A 27,690-nucleotide genomic window follows, 5' to 3' on the forward strand; every position below is an offset into this window, starting at 1 on the left:
CAGGGAAGGAGTGAGAAACAGTGAGTACACCACTCCTTTGGGCTTGTGCTCCTGCAACCAAAGAGGATGGACAGGCAACTCTCGGTTAGGATAGATTCTTTGGGATTTCATGGAATTCTCCAGAAGGGATGGCAGAGGGAGATTGGAGTAGGTGAAGAAGGAGCAGAGGTAATTGTCGAGGCTCTTGTTGCCCCAGGCAGATGAGGGGTATAATGGGGCCTCTTCCTACAGGGAGTCTTCCAAACTTGACTTCAGGATTCCTTGCAACAGAGGCAAAACTCAGAATGCGCTGAGTTCACTCGGTCAGGATGCTTTTGGTTATCACAGAAACTCAGCTCACACAAGCTTAGGCCAAGTGGGAGAGGAGGTGGTTGAGAAGACACTGGGCTTTCCCATGTCACTAAATCATCGAAAGCCCTTTCTCATATCAACAAATTGCGTTCCTGTTCCAGGAGCACAAGGCCAAAGGAGTGGTGTACTCACTGTTTCTCACTCCTTCCCTGGCCAGACGTTGTCCTGGGGCCCCGCACAGGCAGCCCGGCCAGCAGCCAGGACCCTCCTCCATCTTTCATCTCTGCTTATCTGTGTGTCAGCCCCATTCTCTAACGGCTTCTTCCATATTAGGGGACACAGCACTGACCACTCTCCAGCGTCCCACCCAAGAGACCGATGGTTTCTCTTTCCCCAAGTCCAGTTAGGGAAATCCCCAGAAGAACTTAAACCGTCCTGGGTTGTGTCAGATGCCCACCCATGGCCCAAACGAACCACAGGGTGTTGGGACCTGTCTCCGGAGAACAGAAAACCGCAGTGAGCCAGGGAGCCTCCTCCTGGGAGCCTCCTCTGGTTGGTTTCTTTAGAATGTTGCAAGGGGCCGGCCAGGTGGCACAGCGGTTAATTGCACACGTTCCACTTCTCGGCAGCCTGGGGTTTGCCGGTTCGGATACCGGGTGCGGACATGGCACCGCTTGGCACGCCATGGTGTGGTAGGCGTCCCACATATAAAAGTAGAGGAAGATGGGCGTGGATGTTAGCTCAGGGCCAGCCTTCCTCAGCAAGAAAAAAAAAAAAGGAGGAGAACTGGCAGTAGTTACCTCAGGACTAATCTTCCTCAAAAATAAAAAAAACAAAAAGTAAAAAATAGAATGTTGCTGATGTCTCCCATGCCCCACCCCGTCGGGCTGAGCAGGGAGCAGCCTGGGACTTAGGACGATCATAGTTGAACAGGGAGCAAAGCACAGGCAGGAAGTGCTCCCGGCCTGAGAGACACAGACATGCTGCTCTGGGTGAGCGTGGTTTTAGAATCAGCTAGAAGAGCAGAGTGTGTGAAAGCTGGGAGGGACCGTGGACCTCTAGTGCGTGGGGCTGGTCTTGGTTGATGAGGCTGTGAACAAGGCTACGGAGCTTCTGATTTGTCCTGGAGGCACTCCGGGCAGGGAAGCAATGGGGCCAGGCTTGTCTGACTCAGTCCTCTGTGGCCTAGTGCTGAGTCTGGCATAGGGTTGTTGAGTGGCCCCGTTTTAGGATGGGGCCTTTCAGTGATGTGTGGAGAGGAGAAACTGAGACTGAAGTTGGAGGAGGGGGTGAAGCCACGGGATTCTCCTAGGGTGGCCTCAGCACTCCGTGCTCAGTTATGGCAAAGCTGTGATTAGCACAGCTGAGCTCCTGTGTTCTGTGCTGTTTCTCCGTGGGAGCCAGGAGAGAGACAGCGCTGCTCCAAGGAAAGGGAGAAGGCTTTGCTCTGTGACACTTGATTCATCAGCTGAAGAAGCTGCTTTTGGTTGAATCTAACATCTCACTTAGCTTTCCTTCCCTGGCCTTGGTCTTCAAAAGCATCTGCTCCGCCATCAGCCAGTTGAGACAGGCAGAACTAGGTTCTGTCCTTTGGTGCCTGGGGTAATCTGAGGCTTTGGACAGTCACTGTGGTGAGGAGGAAGCGCTTGGCAGCGTGCCTGGTGACAGGAGAGCACCTGGGCCTGGAGAGGAGGGCAGAGGAAAGTCAGACCCATGGCCTCCCCTCATGGGGATTCTGGAGTCTGGGTTTCCCTCCCGGGGCAGGATAAACAGAGCATCTCCCGGAAGCATCAGTTGTTGTCAAAGATTTTGGAAGAGGAAAATCATCTTTATATTAAAGTCAGATAGATATATTACGGAGTAGAATGCATATTTTGCATACTTAAAAAATTTTTGTAATTTACACCTAACATAAAATTTATCCTCAATCATTTTTAGTGTACTGTTCAGTAGTGTTAAGTATGTTCACATTGTTGTGCAACCAACCTCCAGAACTCTTTTCGTCTTGTGAAACTGAAACTCTGTACTCATTAAACGGCAACTCCCATCCCTTCTGCCTCCAGCCCCTGGCAACCACCATCCTGCTTTGTGTCTCCAGGAATCCAGTTGCTCTATGGACCCCGTGTAAGTGGAAGCATACAGTATTTGACTTTTTGTGTCTGACTTATTTCGCTTAGGATAATGTCCTCAGGGTTCATCCATGTTGTAGCGTGTGACAGGACTTTCTTCCTTTTTAAGGCTGCATAACATTCCATCATGTGTATAGACCACATTTTGCTTACCCATTCATCTGCCTGTGGACACTTGGGTTGCTTCCACCTCTTGGCTATTGTGAATAATGCTGCTATGAACACGGTGTACAAATATCTCTTAGAAACTCTGCTTTCAATTCCTTTGGGTATACCCAGAGGTGGCATTGCTGGATCATATAGCAGTTCTATTTTTAATGCTTTGAGGAACTGCCATACTATGTTCCACGACAGCCATACCGTTTTATGTTCCCGCCAACAGTGCGCAAGGGTTCCAATTTCTCCACATCCTTGTAAACACTTATTTCCAATTTTTTCATAGTACCCATCCTAATGGGTGTGAGATAGTATCTCATTGTGATTTTGTATGTTTTTAATGTTAAAACATAATTTTTTAATGTTAATTTACGTTTAATGTTAAAACATAATTTTAATTTAATGTGTGTTTTTAATGTAAAAAAAAAGTATGTTTTTTAAAGGAAGCATCTCACCTCTGCTGGCTGCTTCGAACCTCACCCTTAGAGCCTCAAGGGCTTTCAGAGCAGAGGCAGGGAGAGCATCCAAGCCTGGACCCAGCACACAGTAGGTCTGCAGGAGTCACTGCCCTACCTCAGTCTCCCCTTCCTTCCATCTTACTTTCACAGCCTAGAGGGCAGGATAGACCACACTAAGTGTGCAGCGGGATGAACCCCTTTCGTCAAGAGTCAGTGCGTTGGGCTCAGGGAAGGGGCAATCCCAGAGGGCAGCTTTGTGTGGGGTGATGTCAAGGTGGGCAGTGAAGGTAGAGAGGACCTTGCAGGTGAAAGGCAATGGCATTAGAGAAGAAGGTCGCCCTGGAGCAAAGGCCTGGTCGGAGGTGACTTGTTTGAAGGAGCCGTTTGCTGAGGAGCAGGGAGAGGGTTTCTCCTCCCACCAGTTACAGGGGCAGGTCGGGGGGAGCCAGTGTCAGGACTTACCCCTGCCCCCCATCCCTGACAGCCAAGATGCACTTCCTTTAGGCCAGTGTCTTCCGCCTCCTTCTCCAGGCCTTCCTCCGATGTGGCATTTGGCCCTGCAGACCACCCCCTTTTCCTCAATTCTATTTCCTTGACTTCTTGACACGTGGCCCTTCTGAGTTTTCTCCTCTTCTCTGACTGTTCCTCCTTGTCTTCTCTGATTGTTCTTCCAGCTCCTGAAGTGTTTCTAAGGGAGGAGCCTTGGCAGCCTTCAGCACGATGTGCTCCTACAATCTGCCATCAGGACCCCAGTGAAGGAACTGTTAGCGGTTGAAGGGGTGGCCAGCCCCGGGCATTTAGCCTGGATCGCTGATGCCCCTAGAGGGGTCCCGCTCAGCCCTCTCCCCTTCCTTGCTCTAGATAAAGCAGCACCTGCTCCTTCCTGGCTGAGCTCAGTTGATTCAAGTCCCAAAGGCATCTGCGCATCCAGTTAATGGGACAGTACCTGACAGCATCAGGCAAAGGTGTCAGGGGTCCTTCTTGCATTTGATTTTGTGATGGAAACAAATGGATCTGTCTGGTCCCTGTACTCCAAGGGGAGAGCCTGATTTGGGAAGAGGCGGTTACAGTCAGTGTGATAGGCAGTGTCGGGGAGACGGGCCCTGTTGCTATGGGAGCTGGAGGAGGAGACATCAATCCAGCCTCAAGGTGAGGCTTCAAGTAGGCGTGATAGCCTTACTGGGGAGATGAGCTGTGTGAACATGCATGGGCCAAAGGCAATGTGTTCTCAGAGGCATCAGAGATTCCAACAAGTGCTGGAGGTCTTGGAAGAAGAGGCCATTTTTTTCCTACTTGAGGATGAAGGTGGCATGAAGACTTCCTGGATGAAGCAGAGTTTGCATCATGCCATGAGAGGATGGAAGCAGAGATGAGGTGTAAATAGGACTAGGGACGTGGAGCCCTGGTGGCAGGAGCTTGTGCAGTATGTCCAGGGAATGGCGTGGGTCTAGGACGGCTGGAGCCTTTTGGTGGTGAGGACTCACAGAAGGTTTTTGAGGAGTGGAGTGGTGGGATGGGAGGTGTGCAGTGATTGGCAAGTGGCTTCTGAGGGCAGTGTTGGGACTGCCATTAGCTAGAGGATTAGGTTTGAGAAAAGTGAAAGCCAATCTGTATGGACTCGTTGGCAATGATTTCTTGGCCAGCAAAGCAGGAGCAAGTCTGACCTTTTGGAAAGCACTTTGTTGAGGCATTGATGCACAGCTCCTGCTCAGCTCATCCTCAGTCCTTTTAATGCCATCTCAACCTAGCTTTCTGGGGCTTGTACAACTGAATATTTGGTGCTTTAAAAATTGAATTGGAAAATCTTAAACAGGGTAGAAAGAGCTGTCATTTCAAGCTGGCTCTTTCCGCCTGTGTGTCTAGTGGATGGAGACGCTGGGAAAAGAGACACAGATGGACGAGCAGGTCTGTTGGGGGAGACAAAGATGTGTTCAGTTCTGAACACGTGGAGTCTGAGGTGCATGGTAGCTCCCTAGCGGAGACATCCATGTTGCGTTCATGAATTTGAAGCTTCAGATATAGTTTGGGAGCGTAATAGCCAGTGTTCTTCTGGTTGTAAGAGACATAATCCTTACTTAACTGGTTCAACCCCAAAAGGCAACTTATTAGCTCATGTCACTGGAAAGTCCAAGGGTTGGTTGGTCATGACTTGAGGCATGGCTGGATCTAGGTATTCAATGATGTTGTCAGAGCTGTCTGTCTGTCCACATCTGAGTTCTGCTGTGGTCTCTGTTTGGCTTCCTTCTGTGTGTAGGCTCTTTTCATGAGACAGGCTTAGTGTCTCCAGTGGAAAGAAGCTAATTTCTGCCAGCAGCAAAGTCCTGGGGGAACTCTGACTGGCCAGGATTGGGTATGAATAAGGGTGCCCAGCCCTGAGGCCAGGAGAGGGTGGTCATTGTGATTGGCAGTTCCAGTGTGACCATGTGGAATGGGGAGAGAACAATCCCCCAAAGTAGAGATGAGGTGTTGTTGCTGGGGACGCACATGCGGCCCACAAATTCTGCAGCATCTGCAGGCTCTGTCAGGGCATCTTCACTACATAGGTGGTGATTCTGAAGCTAGAGGAGTGGATGAGATCACCTAGGGAGACTGTACAGAGAGGTGAGACTCAACCTCCTCGAGTGCAGGATGGGAGTCCAGGTAGGAGACTGGCCAAAAAGTCTTCCAAGAGCCAGGAGAGGCAGGAAGTGCCTAGGTCAACCCAAGCCCTAAGAGGACACATTTCAAGGAGGAAATGATGATGAGACGCACTGCAGAGAGCTCCAGCGAATGGGCAGTAGGCAAGCTCTCAGGATTTAGCAATGAAGTGATTGTGAGCTTGGAAAAAGCCAGGGAGGGGTGGGACGGAAGCCAGCTTGGAGGCGTGTGAAAGGAACCAGAGAGCCAAGGAGCCAGAGGGGTTGTAGAGTTTTTGTTTTTGTTTTTGTCTTAATAAAGAGACCTCTGACCATGTGTTACTTCTTAAGGGAGAGTTGAAATTTGGGGAGAGGGAGGGACTCTGGAGGAGATGGGCAGCGTGGGAACTAAGGACAGAGGTGGCAGGGTTACCTTCGTCTCCGAAAGACCCTCCTGCACACAGCACATTCCAGCTCGGGTGTTTGTTTTCCTCACTTAGTATTATATCACATGCATATCCCATTTGCTATACAGTATTCATACTTATCTTTTAAAATTAGTTTTTAAATTATAAGAGTAACACATGTGGGGGCCGGCCCCGTGGCTGAGTAGTTAAGTTCACACGCTCTGCTGCGGCGGCCCAGGGTTTCACTGGTTCGAATCCTGGGCGCGGACACAGCACCGCTCATCAGGCCATGCTGAGGCAGCATCCCACATGCCACAACTAGAAGGACCCACAACTGAAAATACAGAACCATGTACTGGGGGGCTTTGGAAGGAAAAATAAAATCTTTTTTAAAAAAAGTAACACATGTATATGATAAAACAAAATGTAAATAATTCAGAAAGGAATAAGACATGAAAAGTAAAAGTCTTGTCCATTTGCTCCCAGCCTGCCTTCCTCGAGGTCACTGCTTTTTATAGTTTTCTTGGGAATTTTTCTAAAAACTTTTAATGCATATGTGAGTGCATATCTGCATATATTTTTAAATAGACAAGTGGGATCCTAAGCACATTCTGTTCTGCACCTTGGTTTTTTTGCCTGATGCTGTCTCTTCGACTTACTTCCTTAGTAGCGTATATAGAGATGCCTCGTCTCTATATGTGTTCAAGAGCAGCGTGGTGTTCTGTTGTGGAGACGGAGCAGGGTTTGTTCAACCAGTTCTCTACAGTGTGGGCTTACTATTGTTTCCAGTCTGTTGCCGTTAGAAATAATACTTCGACGTACCTTTTAGTACATTCGTTTTTGTGCACAGGAGAAACTATGTTTGTACATTAAATTCTTAAGAATGGAATTATTGGAGTATATAACACTATATACATTTAAAGAGTATATCTATTATTACGTGGCGTTATTGGAGTATATGAATATATACATTCAAAAGTATGATAGATAATGACAAATTGCTTTTTTAAATTGAAGTAACATTGGATTATAACATCATGTAACTTTCAGTTGTACATCGTAATGTGTTTTGAACTCTGTGTAGATTACATCATGTTCACCACCCAAAGACTAATTATAGTCCATCACCACACACATGAGCCTGATCACCCCTTTTGCCCTCCTCCCTCCTTCCTTCCCCTCTGGTAATCACCAATCCAATCTCTGTTGCTATGTGTTATGTTGTTATTTTTATCTTCTACAAATGAGTGAGATCACACGGTATTTGACTTTCTCTCTCTGACCTATTTCACTCAGCATAATGCCCTCAAGGTCCATCCATGTGGTCACAAATGGCCAGATTTCATCGTTCCTTATGGCTGAGTACTATTCCATTGTGTATAAATACCACATCTTCTTTATCCATTCGTCCCTAGGTTGCTTCCAAGTCTTGGCTATTGTGTATAATGCTGCAGTGAACATAGGGGTGCATGTATCTTTATGCCTTTGTGTTTTCAAGTTCTTTGGAAAAATACCCAGGAGTGGAATAGCTGGATCATGTGGTAGATCTATTCTTAATTTTCTGAGGAAGCTACATAGTGCTTTCCACAGTGGCTGCCCCAGTTTGCACTCCCACCAGCAGTGTACGAGGGTTCCCTTCTCTCCACATCCTCTCCAACACTTGTTTCCTGTCTTATTAATTATAGCCATTTTGACCAGAGTGAGGTGATACCTCATTGTAGCCTTTTTTTTTTTTTTTTAAGATTTTATTCTTCCTTTTTCTCCCAAAGCCTCCTGGTACATAGTTGTGTATTTTTAGTTGTGGCTCCTTCTAGTTGTGGCATGTGGGACACCGCCTCAGCGTGGCCTGATGAGTGGTGCCATGTCCGCGCCCAGGATTCGAACCAGTGAAACCCTGGGCTGCCGCAGTGGAGCACACAAACTTAACCACTTGGCCACTGGGCTGGCCCTTCATTGTAGTTTTGATTTGCGTTTCCCTGATAGTTAATGATGTTGAACATCTTTTCATGTGCCTGTTGGCCCTGTATATCTTCTTTGGAGAAATCTTCTTTGGAGAAATCTCTGTTCAGATCTTTTGCCTATTTTTTAATTGAGTTGTTGGTTTCTTTGTTATTGAGATGTACGAGTTCTTTGTATATTTTGAATATTAACCTCTTATCTGATATATGGTTTGCAAATATCTTCTCCCAATTGTTGGGTTGTCTTTTTGTTTTGTTAATGGTTTCCTTTGCTGTGCAGAAGATTTTTAGTTTGATGTAGTCCCATTTGTTTATTTTTTTCTTTTGTTTCCCTTGCCCAGTCAGCCATGGTACTTGAAAATATGCTGCTAAGACTGATGTCAAAGAGCATACTGCCTATGTTTTCTTCTAGAAGTTTCATGGTTTCAGGTCTTACATTCAAGTCTTTAATCCATTTTGAGTTGATTTTTGCGCATGGTGTAAGGTAATGGTCTACGTTCATTCTTTTGCATGGGGCTGTCCAGTTTTCCCAACACCATTTATTGAAGAGACTTTCCTTTCTCCGTTGTATGCTCTTGGCTCCCTTGTCGAAAATTAGCTGTCCACAGATGTGTGGGTTTATATCTGGGCTCTCGATTCTGTTCCATTGATCTGTGTGTCTGTTTTTGTGCCAGTACCATGCTATTTTGGTTACTATGGCTTTGTAGTATATTTTGAAATCAGAGAGGGTGATAGCTCCAGCTTTGTTCTTTTTCCTCAGGATTCCTTTGGGTTGTCAGGGACTTTTGTTGTTCCATATAAATTTTAGGACTCTTTGTTCTATTTCTGTGAAAAATGTTGTTGGAACTTTGATAGGGATTGCATTGAATCTATAGATTGCTTTAAGAAGTATAGACATATTAACCATGTTAATTCTTCCAATCCAAGAGCCCAGAATATCTTTCCATTTCTTTGTGTCTTCTTCAATTTGTTTCAACAATGTTTTATAGTTTTTAGTGTACAGATCTTTGACCTCTTCAGTTAAGTTTGTTCCCAGGTATTTTATTCTTTTTGTTGCAGTTGTAAATGGGATTGTATTCTTCATTTCTCCTTCTGCTACTTCATTGTTATAGAAACACAACTGATTTTTGGATGTTGATTTTGTATCCTGTGACTTGACTGTATTCCTTTATTATTTCTAAAAGTTTTTTCATGGATTCTTTGAGGTTTTCTATATATAAAAATATGTCATCTGCAAGTAATGACAGTTTCACTTCTTTTCCAATTTGGATCCCTTTAATTTCTTTTTCTTGCCTGATTGCTCTGGTGAGGACTTCTAATACTATGTTAAATAAGAGTGGTGACAGTGGGCATCCTTGCCTGCCTCCTGCTCTTAGAGGGATAGCTTTCAGTTTTTCTCTATTGAGAATGATATTAACTATGGGTGTCATATATGGCCTTTATTATGTTGAGGTATTTTCCTTCTATACCTATTTTATTTAGAGTTTTTATCATAGATGGATGCTGTATCTTGTCAAATGCTTTCTCTGTATCTATTGAGATGATCATGTGATTTTTATTCTTCATTTTTTTAATGTGGTATATCACACTGATTGATTTGTGGATGTTGAACCATCCCTGCATCCCTGGAATAAAACCCATTTAATCATGATGTATGATCTTTTTAATGTGTTATTGTATTCAATTTGCTAGTATTTTGTTGAGGATTTTTGCATCAATGTTCATCAGTGATATTGGCCTGTAATTATCTTTTTCTCTGTTGTCCGTGTCTGGTTTTGGTATCAGGGTAATGTTGGCTTCGTAGAATGAGTTAGGAAGCCTCCCCTCCTCTTCAAGTTTTTGGAAGAGTTTGGGAAGGATAGCTATTAAGTCTTCTTTGAATGTTTTGTAGAATTCACCAGTGAAGCTGTCTGGTCCTGGACTTTTGCTTTTTGGGAGGCGTTTGATTACTGTTTCGATCTCCTTACTGGTGATTTGTCTATTCAACTTCTCTACTTCTTCTTGATTCAGTTTTGGAAGGTTGTATGATTCTAAGAATTTATCCGTTTCTTCTAGATTATCCCATTTGTTGGCATATAGCTTTTCATAGTATTCTCTTATAATCTTTCGTATTTCTGAGGTATCCATTGCAGTTTCTCCTCTTTCATTTCTGATTTTATTTATTTGAACAATGTCTCTTTTTTTTATTTTGATGAGTCCAGCTGAAGTTTTGTCAATTTTGCTTATCTTTTCAAAGAACCATCTCTTGGTTTCATTAACTTTTTCTATTGCTTTTTTAGTCTCTATTTCTTTTATTTTTGCTCTGATTTTTATTATTTCCTTCTGCTGATTTGGGGCTTTGTTTTTCTTTGTCCAGTTCCTTTGGGTGCACTGTTAGATTGTTTATTTGGGATTTTTCTTGTTTGTTGAGGTAAGCCTGAATTGCTATAAACTTCCCTCTTAGAATTGCTTTTGCTGTATCCCATAGATTTTGGCACGCCATATTTTCATTTTCATTTGTCTCCAGGTATTTTTTAATTTCCCCTTTGATTTCTTCATTGACCCCATCATTGTTCAGTAGCATTTTGTTTGCTCTCAACATTTTTGTGGCTTTTCTGATTTTCTTCCTGTAGTTGATTTCTAGTTTAATACCTTTCTGGTCGGAAAAGATGCTTGGTATTATTTTAATCTTCTTGTTATTGAGACTTGTTTTGTGGCACAATATGTCATCAGTCCTGGAGAACGTTCCATGTGCATTTGAAAAGAATGTGTATTCTGCCACTTTTGGATGGAATGTTCTATATATATCTACTAAGTCCATCTGGTCTAATGTGTCATTTAAGGCCAGTGTTTCCTTATTGATCTTCTGTTTGGATGATCTATCCATCGGTGTTAGTGGAGTGTTAAAGTGCCCTACTATTATTGTGTTACTGTCTATTTCTCCTTTTATGTCTGTTAATAATTGCTTTCTGTATTTAGGTGCTCCTATGTTGGGTGCACAGATATTTACAAGTGTTATATCCTCTTATTGGATTGTTCCCTTTATCATTATGTAGTGCCCTTCTTTGTCTCTTGTTACACTTTTTGTTTTAAAGTCTATTTTGTCTGATATAAGTATTACTACCCCCACTTTCTTTTCTTTGCTGTTTACATGGAGTATCTTTTCCCATCCTTTCACTTTCAGTTAGTGAATGTCTTTAGGTCTGAAGTGTGTCTCTTGTATGCAGCATATATATGGGTCTTGTTTTTTTTTTTATCCAATTGGCTACCCTATGCCTTTTGATTGGAGTAGTTAGTCCACTGACATTTAAAGTAGCTATTGATAAATATGCATTTATTGTCATTTTGTTGCTTCTTTTTCTGGGTGTTTTAGTAGTTCTCCTCTCTTCCTTTCTTCTTCTCTTGCTCTCCTCCCTTGTGGTTTGATGGTTTTCTTTAGTAATATGTTTGACTTCTTTCCTCTTACTTATTTGTTTACTTCTTATAGGTTTCTGGTTTGTGATTACCATGAGGTTCCTATATAATATTGTACATGTATAGCAATCTATATTGAGCTGATAGTCTCTTTAGCTTGACCTCTTTCTAAAAGCTCTACTCTTTTACTCCCCTCCTCCCACATTTTATATTTTTGAAATAATATCTAATCTCTTGTTTTGTGTGTGTCTATCCATTACCCTCTTATCATTGAAATAGGTAATTTTAGTACTTTTGTGTTTTAACCTTCATATTATCTTCATAGGTGGGTGAGCTGCAACCTTTACTATATTTTTGCCTTTACCAGTGATTTTACTGCCTTTTTGGTTTTTTTTGTGATAATTTTGTTATCCCTATTTGCGGTCTTCTCTTTCCAACTTAAATAAGTCCCTTCAGCATTTCTTGTAGAACTGGTTTCTTGGTGATAAACTCCTTTAATTTTTGCTTGTCTGGGAAGCTCTTTCTCTCTCCTTCCATTCTGAATGATAACCTTGATGGATAGAGTATTCTTGGCTGTAGGTTTTTTCCTTTCAGCACTTTAAATAAGTCGTGCCACTCTCTTCTAGCCTGTAGGGTTTGGGTTGTGAAGTCTGCTGATAGCCTTATGGACTTTCCTTTGTATGTCGCTTGTTTCCTTTCTCTTGATGCTTTTAGGATTCTCTCTTTATCTTTAATTTTGGACATTTTAATATTAATGTGTCTTGGTTGGGCCTCTTGGTGTTCGTCTTGTTTGGTGCTCTCTGTGCTTCCTGTATTTGGATGTCTGTTTCCTCCCTTAGGTTAGGAAAGTTTTCAGCTATTATTTCTTCATATAGATTCTCTGCCCCTTTGTCTCTCTCTTTTCCTTCTGGGACATATATAATACGAATGTTAGCGTGCTTGATATTGTCCCAGAGTTCCCTTAGACTGTTCTTATTCTAATTCTTTTTTCTTTTATCTGTTCAGCTTGGGTGATTTCCTCTAGTTTTTCATCCAGCTCACTGATCTGTTCTTCTGTATTATCTACTGTGCTATTGAGTCCCTCTAGTGAATTTTTCATTTCCAATATTGTAGTCTTCATTTCTGATTGGTTCTTTTTTATATTTTCCAATTCTTTGTTGACGATCTCACTGTGTTCATCCAGTTTTCTCCTCTCAGTGGGCGTCCTTATGAGTTTTTGTTTGAACTCTTTGTCAGGTAGATTGCTTATTTCTGTTTCATTTAGTTGTTTTTCTGGGTTTTTGTCCTGTTCCCTTGCTTGGAACATATTCCTTTGCCTCCTCATTATGCCTCTTTCTCTGTGCTTATATCTATGGATTAGGTGAGTCAGCTATGTCTCCTGATCTTGGAGAAGTTGCCTTATGTAAGAGATACCTTTAGAGGCCCAGCAGTCTGCTTCCCTCTTGTCACCAGTCCTAATGATCCAGGAGTGACCCCTGTGTGGGCCAGTTTTGTCCTTCTGCTGTGGTAGGGTTGCTCTTACTGCAGGTACCCAGGGAATCTAGTCTTTCCCTCTTTGGCCGGCTGTTTGTAAATCAGGTTTGGGGAGCCCCAGTACCACTGCCTACAAGGTCTAGAAGCACACTCCTGTTGCAGTTTTCCTGTTAATTGAGTAGGTACCCAGTGTAGCTGATTTCTAGGCTCAGGGGCTTATAGCTGCTGTAGGCCTCAGGCCTGCAGGGCTGTTGTCAGCTCTCATAGGATTGCAGCTGAGTAGGGCTGGCCCTAGGCACAGGAGCACCCAATTGTTTCAGCCTTTGTAAGGTGGGGCTGATCCTCTTTGTGTCTGTTTGTGAAGGATGGTCTTCTGCCACTGATAAGCCCCACCCCACACAGGTCCACTCACACCCTCAACACAACCCTGATCCATGAATGCTTTCCGACCGCCTGGAGTGTACCCAGTCACCCCACTGCAGAGCCCCCCTCCTCCCACCAACAGCCCCCACAGTTTACCTGGTCTTCACACAGGCCCTGCCCCATAGAGGCAGACACACTCACCTGCCTGTAGAGGATCAAGGTACCCAGTTTATGTAGGCCAACAAGTGGCCTGAGGCTTACTGTTGGGTGTGGCTGGTTCCTAGGGCGAGCTGCCTGCCCTGGCTGAACTGGATTAAATCTGTGCTCTAGTGGGTGTGGCAAACCCCTGGGCTAACAGGCCAGGGAAGAGCTTCAATGGCATCTGCCAGCGTCTGTGTCAGCATGCCTGTACTAGGTCACTACAATGGCTGCTACCAATGTCTCCGTCTCCAGAGAGGTCTTACCTCTCACCAAGATGTACCCAGAGCCTACCAGGTGAGTCTGTTTTCACCAAAGGACTGTCAGCCTTCTGTCTGGCAATTTTAGATTGCTCTCTGAGACGGGGGTGAATTTGTGCGTGGGTCCTTTAAGAGCTGGTTTTTTTCTGGCTTGTCAGATAGCTTTTCTAGGGATATTCCCCCGTTGTTGTTAATAGCCCATGAAGCCAGATAGTAGGACACTCGTCTCAGTTGTGCTGAGTCTGAAGGATGCTTATAGCACTAACACGCCCCCACTAAGGTCTCCACTTCTCCAGGGAAGGCCGTGGGCCTTAGCGTGGCTACTGCCAGGCCAGCTGTGAAGCTCTGCCACTTGTGAAGGTGCCTTGCTTTCTCTCCTGGAGAAATTTCTGCCTCTTCTGCCTCAGTTGTGACTGTCCCTTTTTGTGGAGGTTATTTTTATCCAGTTTTCAATTTTTTCTCCAGGGTAATTTTTCCAAGAATAGTTGTAACCTGGTTGTCTTTGTGGGAGGAGGTGAGTTCAGAGTCTACCTATGCCGCCATCTTGATTGAGATCTTGACAAATTGCTTTTCAAAGAAGTCTCATAAATGTTAATATTTCAAAACTTGGGTAATAGATACATGGATGTTTATTATGTTACTGCCCATATTTTTGTATATGTTTGGATGGTTTACACACTCACACAAGAAGAGGTTACAATATTTACACTCCCACGGCCAGCAAATGAGCATGTGCACGTTTTGCCAAGAGCATGTTAACACAATTTTTAATCTTTGCCAATGTGAAGGGTGAAAGATGATATCTGTCTATTGGTTTAATTGCATTTAGTATTTAATCAGGAGGATGGCTGATCATTTTTTCAGTGAATTGCTTTTTCCATTTCTATTGAGTCACACTTCTTTTATGCCTACAGAATACTTCATTTTATGTATGTGCCCTAATTTACTTATCCATGTTCTTGTGCATTATTTATGCTGCTTCCAAATGACTGTGAACATCTTCATACATAAAGCTTTTTCTCTTCTTCTTTTAGGCTTTTATCATTAGTGGACTATTTCAGAAGATGAATTGCTGGGTCAATAGTGTGGACATTTTTATGCCTTGATACATATTGTCAAATTGGTCTCTCAAGAGACAGTGCAATATAGAGTACCCTCAATTTCATAATACTCTTATCAGCATTGGATATTGTTAATAAAAATTAATTTTTGCTAATTTTATAAGAAAAAAATGGAACCTTAATTTCATTTGTATTTTTTTATTACCAATGAGAACGAATGTTTTAATATATGTTTGTTAATTAATTGCATTTTCTTTGTTCTCTTCTTTGCTCTCTTGAGTGACAGCACATTCTTATACAAAGGAAATAAGATGATGTCTTATCAGGGAAACCCCTATTTCCTCAGGCCTGTGACCTTCTGGGAAGTTGTTGACTGATATCAGATTATCAAAGTCAGTCTCTTGATTGAGAATGTGGAGGTGGCAGTGGTTGAAAAGATAGCAGTGTAGACGGGAGAACTGAATAAATAAGGCTCTAGGTAATGATGAGGGAACTCTAGGTTGAAGAGATGAGAGAGGTGGGAAGAGATTTGTGAGTCAGGATAAAAATTCGTGGACAGTGTAGAGAATGTGCTGGACTCATATCTCTCTATCTCTGAGCTTCCTAATGGAACTCTGGCTGGCTAGTGTGGCCACGGCTGTGTTTCAGAATTCCAACCTCAGTGTTGTCATTTCTGCTAGGTGAGGCCTTCTTCTAAGGCCAGTGCTGCAGAGGAGAAAAAAGGATGGGGCGAGGGAGGATTATTGTTATTGTTATCAGTTATTAAACACTCTCCTCCTCCTTTATCCAGATAGCCATTTAGTTTAATCACTATTGAACAGTTTTTGCTAATTAATTTGATATTTAGAGTTATTGTTATTTTAATTTGTATTTCTTTTATTACTGCTTTTCATACAGAGAGATGTTTCTTTTATCATTTTTCGTATTTAGGTATGTATATATACATGTATGTGTATATATGTACATGTATGTATATATACATGTATAGTATATATCCATACCATTTTATTACTACTTTTCATCTGTGTGTGTGTGTATGTGTGTGTCTATTCCCTAATTGGGGGGAAGTGACTGTTCATGTTTATGTTATTGATTTCCAAATAATCTTTATATATTGAAGTTACGAGGCTGTGTCATATTTTTCACAAACATTATTTCTAATTTGTCACTTATTTTATTTTTTTCATTTTTTCTTATTGAGATGCACAGAGCATTAAGTGTTAAGTGTGATGAGTTCTGACAAATGCGTATACCTGTGTAACCCACACTTCTATCAAAATATATATTTCTATTACCCCAGAAAGCTTCTGTGTCTTTTCCTGGTCAATCCTCATCCTGCCTCTGCTCTGCCAGAAGCAACCACTGCTCTGATTTATATCACCATAGATCAGCCTTGCTTGTTCTAGCATTTAATGCAAATGGAATAATGAAATAGGTACTTTTGTGCATCTGATTTCTTTCATTCAACATAATGTGTTAGAGATTCAGCCATGTTGTTACTGCGGATATACACTGTTCCTTTTTATTGCTTAGGGGTATTCCATTACATGAACATAGCAGTTTGTGTATTCATTCTCCTGTCCATTGACATTTGGGTTGTTTCTAGTATACTGCTTGAATGAACATTCTTGTAGCAGTCTTTTTGTAAACATGTGTTTTCTTTTTCTTGGATAAATATCTAAGAATGGAATTGCTGGATCATCTACTACGTAGGTGTTTAACTTTTTTAGAAATTGCCAAACTATTTTCCAAAGTGATTACACCATTTTACATTCCCACCAGCAGTGTACGAGGTGCCAGTTTCTCCATAACCTTGCCAACATTCAGTGTGGTAGGTTTTTAAAATTTTAATCATTCTAGTGGGTTGCTGTGGTATCTTATTGTAATAATGATTTTCATTTCCCTGACGATTTAGGATATTGAATACCTTTTCATGTGCTTATTGGCCACTCATATAACAGTATATTTGACTTAGAGGCTTTAAATTTTATGTAGTCAAGTTCACGAGTCTTTTCCATTATGAATTTTATTGCTTTTTTACTGTGAAATCCTTCTTAATATCAAAAGCTAGTAAACATTTTTACTTATATTTTCTTCTATTACTTTATTGGTTAAACTCTTAGACATTACACTCTTTAATCTACCTATAATTATTTTAAGTTATAAGGAAACATTTGTCCTCACATAATTAACCAACTGAACTATATATGGAATAATCACTTCTTTCTTTCCCCACTTATTTGATTCACCACACTTATCTTAAACTAACCTTTAACATATAATTGGATCTATTTCTATGCCACTGTGTAACTCTTAATTTTTCCACCAATAGTACACTGCTTCAATTATTAGAGTTATAGAGTTTATTTATCAAGTAAGCAAGTTTACCTTCACTACTCTTTGTTTCTTCAAAAATTCCTTAGCAGGTCTGGTTCATTTATTTGTCTGACTGTGGTAGGCTGAGTAACGGCTGCCCACAGATATCCATGTCTTAATCCCTGGAACTGTCTGTGACCTGACGTAGCAAAAGGGTTTTTGCAGATGTGAGTAAGTTAAGGATCCTGGATTATCCAGACGGGCTGAATGGAATCACAAGGGTCCTTTTGAGAGGGAGGCAAGAGGAGCAGAGAGAGGAGACGATGGAAGCAGAGACTGGAGTCATGGGGCCACAAGCCATGGGATGCTGGCAGCCTCTAGAAACTGGCAGAGGCGAGGAACAAATGAGCTCCTAGAGCCTTCAGAAGGAATAAGCCCTTCCCACCCCTTGATTTTATCTCCTGAAGACTCACCTCGGACTTCTGACCCTCCAGGATTGTAGGAGAATAAATTTGTGTTGTTTTAAACCACTCAGTTTGTGGTAATTAGTTACAGGAGTCATAGGAAACTGATACACTTAAAAATAGGAAACTGATAACTGGAAAATTCTTTTTAAAAGTTAAGATCTAGGGGACTGGCCCTGTGGCCGAGTGGTTAGGTTCATGCACTGCACTTCGGTGGCCTAGGGATTGCTGGTTTGGATCCCAGGCGCGGATCTACGCACTACCGATCAAGCCATGCTGTGGTGGCCTCTCACACAGAAGAACTAGAACAACTTACAACTAGGATATGCAAGCATGCTCTGGGGTTTTGGGGAGGAAAAAAGATTAAGATCTAAATGTTGTTCTACCGTGCTTTTGATGGGATTGTATAAAGCAGAGAATTTGATTTGGGCAGAACTGACATTTTTATACTATTCAGTCTTGCTATTTAGACTTCTCCAGAAAAGTGCCCCCATCTCACCTCTCTGACCATTTCTGTCCATAGCCTCCCGTCTTAGTTTGGGTTCCCCAGAGGCAGAGCTGAGACAAGGGTTCGAGTGCAGGTGGTTTATCCGGAAGGTGATCCGGGAGACACATGGGCGAGAGTGAGAAAGTGAGGCTGGGAAGGGACGGCAGCTAATAAAGGATGCGCCTCAGCGTTCCCTGAGTCTTAGCATTGGGAATGGAGGGGCCTGGGGCGGAGAAGGACCAGCAGCTCTGGTGATATCAGCATGGCGGTCCTGTCTCACAGCCACTCCCCATTCTCCCTGGAGCCCAGTGTCCCCACGTTCCCTGTCCCCTCCCAGCAAGGCAAGGTTGCAGAAGGGGATAAAGCTGGCCTTCCTCTGCACAGGGTGTGGTAGTCAGAACAGCTGCCCAGAGGAGGTGAGCTGCCTGCCAAGCGTCTAAGTGGCTGCAGCTGATGATGCCCTGGCCCCTCCCGTTGCCGTGACACCTCGTCCCCAAGTGTCAGCGTCTGCATCTCTTTGCCCAAGGGTTGATCCTGCCGCCAGAGCCCAGGGCAGGCCAGAAGTATCCTCCCCAGCAGCCTCCATCTCGTGAGGGACGGTGTGCGCATACCCTGCAACCTTGCCGGGCCTGAGGTGGGGGTGCAGGACTCTGACCCCCAGAGGTCCCACGTGGGTTGAAGCTTGACCACACACCTTTCCCTGCCTCACATCCCACTCTCCAACAGTTGTTTCCTGGGGCTGCCTCCCAAATATATATTTACACTGGAATCCTTGTGTGACATTGTGATTTATAAGAAATAAACATTTGGTCTTCATCCTATTTCTGGCACAGAGCTCCTAAAATCCTTGGAATTTCTGAAGTAATGAGAGCAACAAAGGTGTCTTTTGTTATGTTAATGAGTGACTTTTGGACCCCACCTAAGGATGGGGGCTGGTTGCCAGTGGAACCGACCAGTGATTAGAAGGTTGGAACTTTCACTCCCACCCCCTGACCTCCGGTGGGAGAGGGCTGGAGGGTGAATCCATCGCCCATGGCAAATGGCTTAATCAATCATGTCTATGTAATGAAACCTCCAGAAAAACCCGAAAGGACAGGGTTCAGAGAGCTTCCAGGTTGTGAACACGCGGAGATTTGGGGAGAGTGGGCACTCAGAGAGTGTGGGTGCTCCGCGCCCCTTCCCACATACCTTGTCCTGTGTGTGTTTTCCATCTGGCTGTTCCTGAGTTATGTCCTTTTATAACAAACTGGCGATCTAGTGAGTAAAACGTTTCCTGAGTTCTGTGAGCTGCTCTAGCAAGTTAATCGAATCCAAAGAGGGAGGGGGTCATGGGTGATGTGGATCAAGGCTGCTCCAGGGAGAGAAGCCCAAGGCGTTCTGGCCTCCATACCCGTCTATATCCTCTGGGAAGAGCAGGACGTCCTGACCTGATTTCCATCCAAAGTTAAAGACTGCTGGATAACCAGACCCCTGGATAACCAGACCCCACCTGCACTGATACCATTTTAATGACTTTCTTTCTTTCTTTTTTCTTGAGGAAGATTAGCCCTGAGCTAACATCTGCTGCCAATCCTCCTCTTTTTGCTGAGGAAGACTGGTGCTGAGCTAATATCTGTGCCCATCTTCCTCTACTTTATATGTGGGATGCCTGCCTCAGCACAGCTTGCCAAGCAGTGCCATGTCCACACCCGGGATCCAAACCAGTGAACTCCGGGTCTCAGAGAAGCAGAATGTGCAAACTTAACCACTGCACCACCAGGCCAGCCCCCTCTTTTTTTTTTTCATGTGGGCCACCACCACAGCATGGCCACTGACAGATGGGTGGTGCCCGAGAACCGAACCCAGGCCACTGAAGCAGAGTGCACTGAACCCCAACCACTAGACCATTGGGGCCAGCCCCACATCTTATATTTTTATGGCTCCCCTGACCATTTTTTCTGCTTGGCTGACTCGTCACCTCAGCTACTCTTTGGGGTCTGGCTCTGAGGCTGGGGTCCTAATGGTGGCTCTAGCCCCCGGCAAAGCCCTCTGGGCTCCTGAGAGGAGAGGGAGGCTCTTTACCTGTCTGGAAAGTGGCTTGGTCAGTGTCCCTGAGGCAGAAGGATCTGCGGACCGCCCAGACTTCCTTTGGCAGGAGGGCTGAGAACAAAGTCTTCTGGTAGAAAGAGCTCTCCATCTGGGAGAATGTAATGCGTTCCTGGGAGGGGAGAAACTTCAGTGGAGACGGGGCTGGTGCTCCAAGGAAGACATTCTGCTGGGCCCTCCCTGGTAACCATGGAGATGGAGGAGGGTGGGAGCCTGGCAGGATCCATACCCCATAAAAATACTGGCAGCTGGAGTGCAAGATGCAGAGCCTGCAGATGCCCTCTTACACCGTGTTATTTATGGGCAGTCGGAACCCCTGCAGGGCTGTGGGGCAGGGGAGCTGGATCGAGAGCCTCCAGGACCTGGGTGTTTAATGAGGTGTTTAATGGGTGTAAAGATTTAGATCAGAATGATTTGCCCATTTAGGAGGTGGAGTTTATCTAAGCACTGCCCCAAAGGATGCTCACTTCTTCTCTGAAATGCTCGGAAGTCTGGATGCGGAAACCAACAAGTCAGCATTTGAGGAGTACTATGTGAGGATCCAGCCAAGGGGTCCAGTGGCTGAAATCTCTTCACCTTGACACTGCAAGCTGCTTACCGCCAAGGAACTGGGAGAAGCTAAGAATCTCAAGCTGGAAAGGTCCTTACAGAGGAAGAAGCTGAAGCACAGAGGGGTCAAGTGACTTGTTCAAAGTCACACAGTGCACCAGGGACCATTAGCACCAATGACAAGATCAACTGGAAGAGAAAAGAACCGTTAGTCTATGCAGGGAAAGAGCTGCGTGATTCCTTCTTAGAAGGCGAAGAGCACTCTATGGGGCGCAGAAGACACAAATAGTAGTATCTTTTGGGGTTTTAAAGCTTGAATGTTGAAATTACTTTCCTAAATGCATAATATGTATTATAACATTTTCAGACTCTGTAATGGTTGGTTCAGCGATTAAGAGGGAGCCTATTAAGATGCAGTGACTGACTCGTGAAATGGATTAAAAATGGCATCTGTGTGCCATTTTCAGCATCTGGAAACAAGGGCCTGAAACAAGATGCTGAGCGGATGCTCCCTGAATCCAAGGATGCGCGAGGCCGGCCCTCTCAGAGGACACGGCGCTGGGCAGGGAATCTTAATTGCTTTTTCCTTTTTGATTCTAAAGATAATACATATTTATTGCAGAAAATTTGAAAAATACAGAAAATATGTAGAAGAAAAAAAAATCACCCATTAACCAACCCCTTCTAACTGCCCTGGAAATAACCATTCTTAACATTAGGATATATTTCCAACAAGCCCTTTTTTCCGCATATATATGCCTTTTTTCAGTTTGTCGTCAGCCTTAGAGGTTTGTATTTTGCTTTGATTCTAAGATGATATTTAACAGTCTCCAAAGAGATGAATTCAGGTGGCTGCACTATATTCCATTAAAAGGTCTGGCATAATTTATTAACCTGTTTCTAGGTCATTTCCAATTTTTCAATATTACAAATAACATGACGATAAACATCCAGGTGCGTAAATCTTGGCGCCACATCTGACGGCACTGGGTTCCGCGCCAGCAGTGGGAGACAGGGGAGGCCTCACCCCTCCTGCTCTCCGGGCACCTGGTGCCGAGGCTGTGGCTCGAGTAGCACCCGGCACAGCCCTACTCTTGGCCCCGCAGCCTCAGCTCCTGGAAGAGGACCTAACGGGGTGGAGGAGAAAGCCCCCAGTCTGTGCGGACTCACTGACTGCACTGCGAAGCTCTGTGCCTTGGGGCCAGTCCCTCTGCCTCTCTATGCCTCAGTTTCCCCTTCTGTAAAAGGAAGGGCATGAACTAGGTCACGGGATTTCAATTTTATTTGTTAAAAATCCTTTTTGTTCAAAGGGAAACCTACACAGAAGCCCGTTGTGTAAAACAGAAAGCAGAGGAGCTCCTTTGACTGGTCAGAGCCCTGCTTGATTGTCCTTTCATCCAACAAAGATTACTGAGGTCCTACTATGTGACTGACTGTGCTAGGTGCTGGGGATAGAGCATGAGCAAAAATATTTTGCACTTCCCGACGCTCAGACTCCTTAGGCCCCTTGTACGGTGTGGGTGGGTGGGGTGCATGGGGCACTGTTGACTATGCTCTGACTGACACTGCCAAGCACCTACCTTTTCGTGACATTCACTAGGTGTATACTTGACAGGGTGGTCCTTGCATTAGTTGAATTGCCCTAGGCTCTGCTCCAGTCTAGGAACAGCCCTGCCTGATTCTGCCATGTCTGGTGGCCCCTGAGCCCTGAGGCAGCTCCTCAGAGCTCCAAGGCCCTGTAGGCCCAGTGTGAAACCTGCGGCTTCTGTCTGTTTCGGTGATACCACTGTTTACACCACTCATGGCGCTATTACTACCACCAGCAGCTGTCGCTCCTCGCTGGGCACCGTGCTCAGAGTGTTCCGTGCAGTGGGTCCTCACAGCCATTTGGAGGTGGTGTCTATCATCACCCTCATTTTACGGCTGAGGACAGTGAGGTTCAGGTGTGCTAAGCCCCTTACCTGAGGCCACAGTTCTGGCTCCAGAGCGCACGCTCCTGCCCCACTGCACACGCTGCCTCTGGGAGCCCCTTTCGATGCCTCCCCCCACTGGCAAGACTCGATTCCCACATGGCACAGGACGCAGAGGACTCTCCCGTCGTTGGCTTGTGCCCAGCCCTCTTCAAGCCCTCACAGCATCTACCTGGACCACAAACGGGGCTGTGAGTGGGGCCTGTTGTGGGGGTGATGCTGGCTTCATCTGGGGACAGCCATGGTCCTGACTGACTAGGTCTGGCCGATAGTGTGGGCTGGGGCCGAGAGACCCAGACCATGTGTGTCTGTCTGGAATCCCTGACCCGCCCTGAACCCTGCTTGCTGTCTCCCCTGCTCGCCCTCTTTGGTGGAAAGCTTTCTCCTTTCCTGCCATGTCAACCCAGGTACCTTAATGAACTCCAAAATAACTCCTGGCAAAAGCTAACTTTGGGTCTAGAGTCCCCAGAGAACTCTGGCCGGGAGACCTGGCTGTCAGGCCCCACCTCCCTGTCTGTGAAATGGGAGGCTGTCCTCTCCCCTCCTCTTTCTCAGGGCATAGGGGCTCAGAGAGACACCTGCTGAGAATGTTTTGTGAAGCTAGAGTCCTACACTTGGAGAAGGAAGCTGGGCTGTTACTTATGGAGCGAAGCTACTGGAAATGGTGCTCACAAGTGGACTGGATCCCACAGGCCCTCATGGCGATGCGGAACCCCCTTCTGCCTTGCAGAGCTTGGCGCCTGGCCACCACAGCCCGTCTCTGGCTTCTCTCATCTGAAAGATGGGGTCATCCAACCCCCGGACAAGAGTTGTGAGGGTGAACTGAGACTGCACACAGGTAGGTCTGTGCACTGCGCCCACGCCCAGTAGGAGCTTGGCGAGTGCGAGTGCCCCTCTGCGGCTGCTCCCTCCCCGAGGTTCCTGCCCCCACAGAAGCCCCTCCCAGTCCCAGCCTCTCCGGGTCCACCTTAGAGGAGTGAACCACGGCCCACAGGCTTGGGCAAGCAGTGTGGGGGGACAGGCAGCACCCGAGCAGGTGACCAGCCCCTGGGGCTCTGGGGCAGGGTGAGGACCAGGGGCCGGGTCCCCAGGCAGGCCAGTCTAAGCAGCCCCCCGACTGCGGCCGCTGTCCCTGTGGGCCTGGGGGGCAGGTGTCAGGAAGGGGAGCGTTGAGTTCTGTCTGTTGTTCCTCAAACCTGAGCGATGCTGGGGAAGGCAGGCGTCAGGTCTTCAAGGTTCTGCCTCCCGAGCTGGGGCAAAGGCTAGGGGTGAAGAGAGAGGATGCTGGGGCTCCTGGCCTGGCTCTGCTACTGACCTCTGTGCGACTGTGGCCAAGTCATCCCCACTCTGGCCCTCAGGGGCCGTACCTGTAAAACAAAGGTTTGGCTCAGTGTGTGTTTGGCAGTTGTGATCCACACATCCGCACTGGGCACCTGGAGGTGCTCTGCCGGGGTCTGAGTCCTGCAGTTAGTGGGACAGTCACCTGTTGGCAGCTCACCATGCCCACTCGCCCGTGACCTCCCTGGGGCAGGGACTGTCTGATCCATCTCGTCTGCGCCCCCCGAGGGCCAGCCCGGGCACCGCTCAGTCTGTGTCTGGCTGGATGAGGGAATGAAGGGCCCTCTGGGTGGGGACTGGCTGGCCAGTGTTGCCATCTGCCTGCCCTCCCCCGCGACCAGCTGGGCTCCAAGGCTGTCACGGGCACAGGCAGGTTTCGTGTGATCTTGAGGAAAGCGGGGTTTGTCAGGGTGACGCTAGACAATAGCAGCCAGGGCTTCTCTTACCAGCGTCCAGCTCTGCCTGCTTGGCCAGGCTGGGCTTCCGGAGGCCAGGGGCCTGCTTGGATTCCTCTCTGCATCCACAGTGCCAGTGCAGGGTCTGGCACAGAGGTGGTGCCCGGAGAGTGGGCAGAGGAGCCGCTTCATTTCTGGGCACCCTCTGTCCCCATTTAAACCTTCATTAGGACAGCCCCTAAGTAAGTCACTGAGACCGAGCCGACGGGGGCCAGGCTGTGCTCCGGGGGAAGAGAGATAAACCTGACTCAGTCCTGACCCTCCACATGCTCCCAGTGTGGCCAAGAAGAGTCTGACAGGCCGACCTAGAGCTACAGTGGGCAAGGGTGTACAGGGCAGTGGAGGACAAGCGGGGACCGTGGGGACGTGGAGGAGGGCGAGAATAACCGGGGCCATGAGGCAAGCCTGTGAAACCGCAGGCCCTGGAGCCAGACTGCGTGTGTCCAATCCCGGCGTTGTCCTCGATCAGCGCTGCAACGTTGAACAAGCCATTTCATCTCTTTGTGCCTCAGTTTCCTCATCTGTGAAACAAGTAATGCAAGTAGGACCTTAGAACAGTGCTTGGCAGGTAGTGAGTAGTCAATATGTCAGCTAAAGGGAGAAAACAAATGACCAGCCCTCCAGAAGGCGGCAGGCGAGGGACCCCCTACCCACTCCTGGACCTGTGTGGCCCCTGGCGCCTCTTCAGAATTCAAGAGCTCTGCCACCCAGTTTGAACACTGCTGATCTAGGGGGAGACAGGCCCAGAGAGGGACAAATGCTTGTCTGAGGCCACATAGCCAGTGGCAAAGCCAGGACTGAACCCAAGAGTGCCTGCCTCCCAGCCTGAAGCACCTTTCTCCTTCCCTGGCCACCTCCCTGTAAACGTCCCCTCCCTGCCGGCCACTGGCATTGATCACACAAGGCCTGTGGGAAATGCAGCCCGGTGCTTTTCAAAATTTGGCTCAAAGCTAGAGTGCAAGCTGGCTTACTGATCAGGGCACCAACCAGAGCTGTGCTGGCCTTCTTGGAGTTGGAAAGAGTTTCTCTTTTTAAGTGAATAGTTTGGTTAGCTTTTGTCATTTAAAAATATACCCAGGGAAGTGTGATCAAATGCGTCCTTTTCTTGTATCTGTCATCCAAACAAGAAAGAACCTGGACTGTCCTTTTTGAAAATCACCTACTCTTCTTTGCTTCCCTTCTTACAAAAGCCACTCTTCCCTACTCCCTCAGATCTAAGGCCTCCTTGGGCGTCCCTTCCCCCGACCACTTGATTCAGGCTCGGCGAGCCGAGGAGTCGAAAGAAAGATTTCTTGGACTCTCAAGGTCTGGCAGTAGTACTCCTTTATTCAGAGAATAGCACGGGGACAGGACCCACGGGCAGTGAGGGGCTGCAGCACGGGGACGGGACCCACGGGCAGTGAGGGGCTGCAATGGGTTGAGGGTAGGGCTAAATTTATAAGGCATAGCTATGTGAGTTATTTCTTTACAGAACAAAGGAAAGCTCATGTAAAAAGTCGTTAAAAGGGTATCAGTGCAGGTGGGGTCTGGTTATGGGGTGGTCATATAATTTTGGCTACGAATCAGGTTGGATCAGGCCAGGACATCCTATACTTCCCGGAGGATGGCATAGATGGGCATGTAGGGCAGGATGCCTTGGGCTTCTCTCCCTGGGGCAGCCTTGATCCACATCACTCTCTGTCAGGCTCACTCCTCATCTCTGTCCTGCGTGATTACAACGGCCTCTCCCTGCGTCCTCCTGATGGTTTTGCTGCCTCCCATCTTTCTCTCAACAGAGCTGAGGTGTATTCAGGAAAATCTGTGCACGCCATTTCCCTTCTCCAAACCATCTGTGGCTTCCCAGAATCTGTGGGGTCAGGGCCAAAGTCCTTAGCTTGTCTTCTAAGGTCTTTCATGAGCTTGCCTCAGTTTACCTGTTCAGTTTCACTTCCCTCCTCCTTCCTAGACACAAGTGATTTACACCCTGCAGATGAGACAAGGGAAGCTCAGTATTCAGAGCTCCTGAGAAGGAGGCTAGGAAGCTTGCTGCCGCCGAGGCCTCGGGTTCCTGGCAGTCAGGGCCTGGATTAGCTTCCTGTGGCTGCTCCAGCGAATTACCTCAAACTTAGTGGCTTAAGACAACAGAATTTATTCTCTTTGAGTTCTGGAGGTCAGAAATCCCAACTGAGTCTTGCAGGCTGAAACCCATTCCCTCAGGACGCCCCAGGGGAGGGTCCATTTCCTGTCCCCTCCAGCTTCTGGTGACTGCCGGCATTTCTTGGCTTGTGGTGGCGCCCCTCCTACTTCCGCCTGCACAGCCACATCTTCCCTTCTGGGTCAGGTCTCCCTCTGCCTCCCTCTCATGAGGACTCTTGTGATCACATTTAGGCTACACCTGGATAACCCAGGATCATCTCCCCATCTCCAGACCCTTAACTTAGTCACATCTGCAAAGCCCTTCTGCCACATCAAGCGCCATGCCCAGGTCCATTCAGCGGCAGACCACAGCTCACGAGAAGCAGGATGCATTTCAACAGCTCTCTCACTGACAAGACAGATTTTTCCTGCCACCCTGAAGATCATTACTCACCTGCTGTGTGCAGCTTTCCATCCTTTTAGTTTGCATTTTATGGACGGAGAGATAAGAATTATTCTTTTAAAGCAGGCTAGATTGGATTTCGGCTGACTCTGGCTATGTAACAGAATTACTGAGAAATTAGTTGGTGTCTGTTTTGTTGACGCCTGCGGGCTTTCCAGAAGGAACAGAAGCATTGCGTCCACAGGCTGCACCGGAGCGCGGGTTCCTCCCCACCCAGGAGCCTCCCGCCTGTGTTTAAAGGTCTGGGCCGTTATTTAGTTTAACTTTTCACTGGGGGAAGGAAGCAGGTTTTCTTGTGTCGTCAACCAGCGTGGAGAATTTGCCGTGGGGTGAACTGAGGCCTCCTTGAGCGGGGATGGCTGCGCTGGGTGGTCCGAGGGCAGGGCGTGAGGCTTCCTGCTCTGGGGGTTGAAGAAGAGTCCAACCCCAAGGCAAGTGTCTGTGTGCTCCCCCCTCCCCAGCCCCTACCCTGGGATCAGGAATAATGCCGCAATGAGCATCTTGGGCATGTCTCCCGGTGCACACGCACGTTTCTCAAAGACAAACCTCGGAGCGAGGCGGCTGGGTCACGCGGTGTGTGAACGGTCAACCTTAGACTTGGGTTAAAGCCAAACCGGGGAGCGCTCCCGCAGCGGCGTCCCCGCCCCTCCTCCGCGCGGCCTCCCTCGAGCGCCCCCTGGTGGCAG

At 46.6% G+C, this 27,690-nt stretch overlaps 1 long non-coding RNA gene across 1 annotated transcript; it reads left to right on the forward strand.

Annotated features, from left to right (window-relative positions):
• The first annotated feature begins 13,574 nt into the window (after nucleotides 1-13,574).
• Nucleotides 13,575-14,944, forward strand: LOC138920712 (uncharacterized). The gene is made up of 2 exons (XR_011432395.1): nucleotides 13,575-13,738; nucleotides 14,736-14,944. It is a non-coding gene; the product is annotated as an uncharacterized lncRNA (long non-coding RNA).
• Nucleotides 14,945-27,690: the final 12,746 nt, after the last annotated feature.

Source organism: Equus caballus, chromosome 25 (assembly GCF_041296265.1).
Source record: "Equus caballus isolate H_3958 breed thoroughbred chromosome 25, TB-T2T, whole genome shotgun sequence".
In the NCBI taxonomy this organism is placed as follows: Eukaryota; Metazoa; Chordata; class Mammalia; order Perissodactyla; family Equidae; genus Equus; species Equus caballus.